The 7,531-nt window shown below is 39.7% G+C and overlaps 1 pseudogene; it reads left to right on the forward strand.

Annotated features, from left to right (window-relative positions):
* Positions 1-2,495: 2,495 nt before the first annotated feature.
* Positions 2,496-3,422, forward strand: LOC103588406 (annotated as a pseudogene).
* Positions 3,423-7,531: the final 4,109 nt, after the last annotated feature.

Raw genomic sequence — 7,531 nt, forward strand, 5'->3', positions numbered from 1 at the left:
CCCAATCCATTCACTACACTGTAGCCAAAGTGGTCAGTTCAAAATGTAAATCTGGGCATATCAAGTGCAGCTACCTTTTATCCTCAATTGATTAAGCCTTATCAGTAGCTTTTAAAAATTGAGATATAATCCATGTACCATTTAATTTCATAAAATTTTTTTAAATGAGCCTAATTTTGCAGTGTCCTCTCTCTGAAGGGAATTCTTCACAATTATGAGTGACCTCTACTCCTGTATATAAAAAGTGTCAACAACAAAGAGTGGTAAAAAACCATTTCCTAATTAAAAAAAAGAATAAACCTTTCAAACTTTAATTACTGTAGCTTTTTTACATGACTCTAATTTAAGCAATAATCAACGAAGCAGTAATTATGTAAAATCTGCCAGTACCAAAGATTGAGAAAATTTTACTGTAGTAGCCATCACTAGTATAGGACTTGAAATATCTTTCAGCCAAGACTTGTACAGTGTAAGCATAGATACCACAGACAGACATTTTAGTAGCAGAGGGATACCATGCTCTTAATAGAGTTTAGATTCAATTGATAACTTAAGATAGACAAAGGCTTTTTGTTTTTCTCATTTCATGCTGTGAGCCCAGTTACCAGTCTTTATTCATACATTATTCATTGAACAATTTATGCATTCACAAATAATAAGTACAGTATCTTATCTAGACTGCTCTTATTAGAAACACCCAATAAGTGCCAAGTATCAAGATTATATTTTTTCTTCAGCTCTTCTGTTCTTTGAATCTAGCATGTGTTTTGTACATGCTTTTGTTTTAGAGGGATAATATTTCCAGAAGATATTCATATTAGTTCAAGTTTTGTTTCTTTTATTTCTCATGGCTCTGTCAAAATTTGCATCTATACCATTAGAAAACTATCATGCACGTCTATATATTCAAGTGCCACAAAGTCACCATGAATAAATCATTCAAGTCCCTGAATTTTAGTTTCCTCTCCATAAAATAGGAATAATACGCTGTACCGTAAGGGTTGCTGAGGGAGAAATAAATCAATTAACATTTATGAATGTACCTGGACAGTTCTAAGCACCAAATTAAAAGAAATATCTCCCACCTTTCCATTCTTATCTAAATATTCTTACCTTTGTTTTTTTTTTCCCTTTTTGTCTTTTTTCGTGACCGGTAACGGGATAGCAACTCTCAGTGTCGCACCAGTACCACGACCGGCAACGGGATCGCAACCCTCGGTGTCGTGCCCGCACCACGCTCAACCAGTAAGCAGACCGGTCTCTATATGGGATCCAAACTGCCGCGCTCCCAAGCGCTGCACTCTACCGAGTGTGCCACTGGGCTGGCCCATTACCTTTGTTTTTTGATACACAAATAACATCTAATGGTATGTCTTGGATCTTTCTTTTTTAAAGATATAGAACAGTCATCACAGTGTCTGTGCTCAGAATTCATAAGCTTTCTTCCAATCCCCCATCCTAGAGCTGGAGAGATACACATATTTTTTCTGCTTTGGTCTTTCATGCCCCTTGGGAAGTGCTGTTAAAAGCTCTGGTTTGAAGGGGAGTGAAAAATATACCATGACAACATGCACACTGTTATTATAGTCTATGTATCACACAAGATTGACTTTCTGCAGCTCCAGTCCTCCAACATAAGCCCCAAAGATGATGAACCACATCAGGTAGAACAATAGTACTTAGCACATGGTGAGTACTCCATTAGTGTTTTTGGAAGAAACAAATTTGAGGTTGAGTCTTTCTCACTTCTGAATTCTCCTCATTACAAAACTCACATTCTTCCTGGGCGTGGAGTTCAAATTGAGTGGTAGACCTAATGTTAGCAATCCAGTTACTTTCTAGAGTCACTCTTTCTGTATTTTTGAGTCAGTGCTAGTAGCCAAAGTATGCACTAAAAGGGAGCGTAGCCTGGATCATGGCTGATGTGCTATTGTTGGTATTTCATGTACATTTTTCTTTCACATTAATTGAATGGTTTCTCTGATATAACAAAGACATAAAGGTAGGTGGGAAGACAGGTGTAGCTAAAATAAGAGATGGAAGGTGAGACAGACAGGTCTTGTCTCGTACCCTTGGTCACCTACTCATTACACACCTAACCACAGGAGCCACTGTTACCTAATGTGTAAAATAGGCATATTAGCATTCGTTCTTCAGAAGTGTTGAGAGGATTACAAATAAAGCATGAGACATTCTAAGAATACTCAACTGAAATTATCAGAACATGTCTTTGGGTTTTCAGAGACAGTGCTCGTACCCACTCTTACAGCATGGAATCCACATAGTGATTGTTCTGTCTCACAATTCTTTACATGTCCCATATTTCTGGGATCCCAGGGTCTTTGGCTGCTAACATAGATGAGAAACAGGCAGAGAACTGAAAACACCAGGCTGAAAAGACTTGAATTCTGTTTCACAATTTGTCATGTGGTGAGACAATAAATACCTACCTCAAATTTTCTTCTTCTCTTTCTATGTAAAATTCCCCGAGGAAAATGGAAGATGGAAATCATTCCTCAGTGACTCAGTTCATCCTGGCTGGGCTCTCAGAACAGCCAGAGCTCCAGCTGCCCCTCTTCCTCCTCTTTCTAGGAATCTATGTGCTCACGGTGGTGGGGAACGTGGGCATGATCGCCCTGATTAGGTTCAGTGCTCACCTGCACAGCCTCATGTACTGTTTCCTCAGCAGTCTCTCCTTCATTGATCTCTGCCATTCCACTGTCATTACCCCCAAAATGTTGGTGAACTTTGTGACAGAGAAGAACACCATCTCCTATGCTGAGTGCATGACTCGACTTTATTGCTTTATTGTTTTTCTTATGACAGAATGTCATGCATTGTCTGCAATGGCATATGACAAGTACACTGCAATTTGTAACTCCTTGCTTTACAGTGTCACCATGTCCTTTCAGCTGTGCTCCTGGGTGGTACTTGGAGTATATATCATGGGTTTGATTGGTGCCACAGCTCATACCATCTGCATGCTGAGAGTGCTTTTCTGTAAGGCTGATATAATCAACCATTAGTTCTGTGATCTTCACTACTAGAGCTCTCCTATTCCAGTACATGTATCAATGAAGTAGTAGTTTTGTGCTTCAATGCCTTTAACATCTGTGCCCCCAGCCTTACCATCCTCCTATATCATCATCATTGCCAGCATCATCAACATCCACTCTGTTGAGGGCAGGTCCAAAACCTTCAGCACTTGCAGCTCCCACATCTCCGCAGTTGCTGTCTTCTTTGGATCTGCAGCATTCACGTACCTGCAACCATCATCTGTCAGCTCCATGGACCAAGGGAAAGTGTCCTCTGTGTTTTATACTACTCTTGTGCCCATGCTGAACCCACTCATCTATAGCCTGAGGAATAAGGATGTCAAAGTTGCCCTAAAGAAGTTCCTTGAAAAAAGAAGTTTCTTGTAAAAAGAGGTCTTTTACTTTAGCAAAAGTATATAGTTTGTAGAGAGGACACAGTGAGAAAGCAGTCAAGAGACAGAAATGTATGTCCACAGTAATGAGATCACTACTAGTGCTTGATTCTTTGGAAGAACGGGGCCAAGTGTAGGGCTGGATTCATAGGATCAGTCACATGGAGGCAGCACCACTTCTGAGATGCCCCAGGTCAGTCTACACAGAGCAACCATATTGCCTCTAAATCTTTTTTTTGTTTTAATCTTCAGAGGCCTTCGTGCGGGTGAATATACTTTATATATCTATATATAATGACACTCTTTAGGCAAGACTTATTTATCTTAATTCAGGGGATCACAGATCAGCACAATATCCTTTGATATTCTCAATACTTTGTGTACCTAAGATTTTTGACTAAGTGTATAGGGAAACATTTCTAAAAGTGTAATCTCTAAAATAAATAATTTAACCATTTGGAATATACAAAATGTAATCCCTACTTCTTACCAAGTGCATAGAACTATATTATGAAATGTGGAGGCATATGATGGATAAAACAGTTTCTACCCACATAGAGATAACAAAATAATGAAAGAAATTGACAGTAATAAAGGAGTGAATACGTTATGTGTATTTTGACATATATCGATGCAACATGTCTCGCTCCGCAGTTTTGGGACTGTGCTACCACCTCCATTCTCCTGACCGTCCTACACTCATTTTTTCTTATCCCAAAGATATAATGGGTTTTTTTCCATCCACACTACAGAAACTCAGAATTAGAAGTAACATCTTTTGCTATAGCAATCATGTGAGTTACATATTCACACAGAAAAGTTAAAATTAGAAAATTGACTCTGACTAATGACAAGTACCCCTCTTACCCCCAAATTCACTATCTGTTCTGGAAAAATAAATTGATTTTCTTTTTTGAGGGGGAAAGAAGTCATCCAACTAATAAATGTCTTCTCCCCCTCACCCGATTAAGCTCCTATGGGTGCTCTTGAGAACAGCAACCAGAAAACTCATGTGGGTCCTCCTGGGAGGTCATCGTTCCCATTAATTAGTAAGTGTCGGTAGTTCTTCTCTTGCTGGTGGCAGCAGCACCCAGATGCGTTTGCTCATTGCTCCATACGAGAGCTCCTCAGAGTGTTGGAGACGAGATATGTCTCTTTATTTCAAAGACACTTCTAGGTGATGAGTTGTGTGTGTTCATTCTGATGCCTCTGAGCTTCAAAGCCTTCAAAAAAAAAAAAAAAAAAAACAACAGTTGCATTATGGAGACAAGCATGGACATCTTCAAATTATATCACGCTCCTCACTGTTCATCTCTATTACCATGTACCCAGGGACAGAGCATAGGGCCACTTCCCCTTTAACCCAGCATGACTACTTACACCTGGTTCAATTGCATTTTAAAAATCATTGGTCTCTTCTAAGATACATACAACTGTGCTTGCTTTGTCATCACCTTATCTCCAAATATGTGACATGAACACCCCAGTTACCTTCATCTCACCCCATTAAACCAAAACTTGCAGTGAGAAAGAGGACGTTATTTCCTCTTTGAAAACTAGAGGGAACTTCCTTCTTGGCTTTCTATGTGCTAATCAGTCTTTATCTTCATACCCACTTTTTTCCCACAAAAATGTCTCTGTATGTATTTATATGTGTGTATATTTGTCTGTGATACATATGTGTGTATACATATATGTCACACATATGTATATGTGTGCATTGTATACTAATGTGTATTTGTATTCCTTGATTATGTTTTAAAAGGTTTATGTATAGCTAATTTTTATTTTATTGCAGTATTTTTTAATTAGTCATTAAGCTAACGATAACTAGTAAATTTTTTTCATATTGATGGGCAATAAATAAAAATGATCACTTATGATTTTCTTCTTTTTTTTTTTTTGTCCTTTTTTGAGACCGGCTGCACCACATTCAGCCAGTGAGCGCTGTGAGTGCACCGGTCATCCTTATATAGGATCCGAACCTGCGGAGGGAGCGCTGCTGTGCTCCCAGCACCACACTCTCCCGAGTGCGCCACGGGCTCGGCCAGATTTTCTTCTGTTTCCAAACATTAATTTACATATTAAAACTGTTTAAAAAGTGTTTAGAACGTGAAAGGATAAAAATGTCTGAACCATCAATATTGATTCTGAAAGTAGTGGAAGATAAGGTATTATAATATTAGGATACATAAAAGATAAACTACAAATGATGATGGAACACTACCACAAAAAGAAAAGATAAAGCTTTGCAGGAACAGACCTTGAGAAAAAAAAAAAAAGGTAGGGCCAGCCAGTGGCGCACTGGAGAGTGCATCGCTTGGGAGCGCGGTGGTGCTCCTGCGGAGGGTTCGGATCCCATGTGGAGACCGGTTCCCGCTCACTGGCTGAGCAAGGTGCAGGTGTAACACCAAGGGTTGCGATCCCGTTGCCGGTCCCCAGTACAGGCGCGACGCCGAGGGTTGCAATCCCATTACCGGTCAGTAAAAAAGACAAAAAGGAAAAAAAAAAAAGGTAGAAATATATAGGACTTACTAAGTACCTTCATAGAAGAATACATGAAGTCTAACATTTTAATAATTGAAAAGAGCATGCTAGAGGAAATGCATTCTAACACTAGCACTATCATAAACTAGAATAATGTTCTTGTACAGAGTTTGTCTTTCATTTCTCTGATACAAGCGTATGTTAATTTCCAAAAGAAAACAATTCCTCATGTTCAATTAACATCAGTATGTCACAGGGGTAAGACTTAGACAGAAGAATCATTTTTTACCTTCTATATTGGTTACAATTAGGCTTGGCTGTGCATCAGACACACGCATGCACACACTCACGCACACACACGCACACACACACCCTCACACACATCATGCTGCCTTAGACCAGAAGACGATTCAGGCGGCCACGGTGCCTCATCCCAAATGTAAACTCCTTCTAAATTGTTGCTCTACGTTTTTGCTACGTTTTGCTGGTTGCCACACGTAGCTTCCGTCTGTGGTCTCACATCATGGCCCAAGGTCCGTCCTTCAATTCCACCAGCCGCCATCAGACAGAAACACATGAAAGGAGAAGTGATTGTCCCCTAACTTGAAGAACATCCTAGAAGTGACAGACCTCGCCTCCACATACGTCCTTTTGGTGCAGACTTAGTCACATAGACACACCTAGCTGCGAGAGGGGTTGAGGAATCCCGTGGTTGTCTATATGGCCACGTGTGATACTAAGACTTGAGACATTTATTATTGAGGAAGAAAGGGACAATGAATGGTAAGAATAACTAAGTTTTTTCCACACTTTCCAATATTTGTGTTAAGTCATAGATGACTCTGTGTTGTTCCCTCTCGAGTTTACCATTTGGATTTAGTATTGCGTGGAAGAAGAAGGGTGGCATTAAATGTGATTAAAATAAAATGTGCAATGCATAAATAAAATATATCAATGTTTTCATAACTATTAAGATCTGCTGGAAAGGTGTATGCCATGCTCAGCAAGGTAGTTTACATAATATTTCAACAAAGCTGGGTTCATTCCCGGGTCCTTGTCTTCGTTCATGTGATTTCCCAAACTGAAATGGCTTCCTGACTCCGTCCTTCCTTTCCAAATTTTACACCATTCAATGACAAACACAAGTGTGTAATGCATCACTCATCACTCCAGGTTATGATCAGACACACCTCTGGTTCATCACACATGCTCTAATCATGATGTCTTCTCTTATATTGTTTATTTTATCAAAATTGTCAAATTCTTGAGAATGAAACTTCTGTCTTGCATCGTATTATATTTCTATCTCTATTGTTTGATCATTCCTTGGCACAGTCCACGCCATGGCAGGGTCCTAAAGGAGTCAGCTTGGGCTGCCGTCTCCGAGCTGGCAGGGTCGCTGGAGGGAGAGCTGCTGGCAAGGCCACAGCTACGAGCACTTGCTGCAACCAGAAGGGCTGTCTGCCTCGGCTTTGTGGCTTTTGCGTTCTCTTTTGATATTTTGGTTAGCGTGGCAGTTCTCTAAATTCCTAAAAGATTATAAAAATAACACAAATAATTATGCAGTCATTGAACTAAACATTCCCACAGAAGGATCCGAGTAAATTGGACAATTTA

The sequence above is a fragment of the Galeopterus variegatus genome, unplaced genomic scaffold, assembly GCF_000696425.1.
Source record: "Galeopterus variegatus unplaced genomic scaffold, G_variegatus-3.0.2 Scaffold569, whole genome shotgun sequence".
NCBI classification, from domain to species: domain Eukaryota; kingdom Metazoa; phylum Chordata; class Mammalia; order Dermoptera; family Cynocephalidae; genus Galeopterus; species Galeopterus variegatus.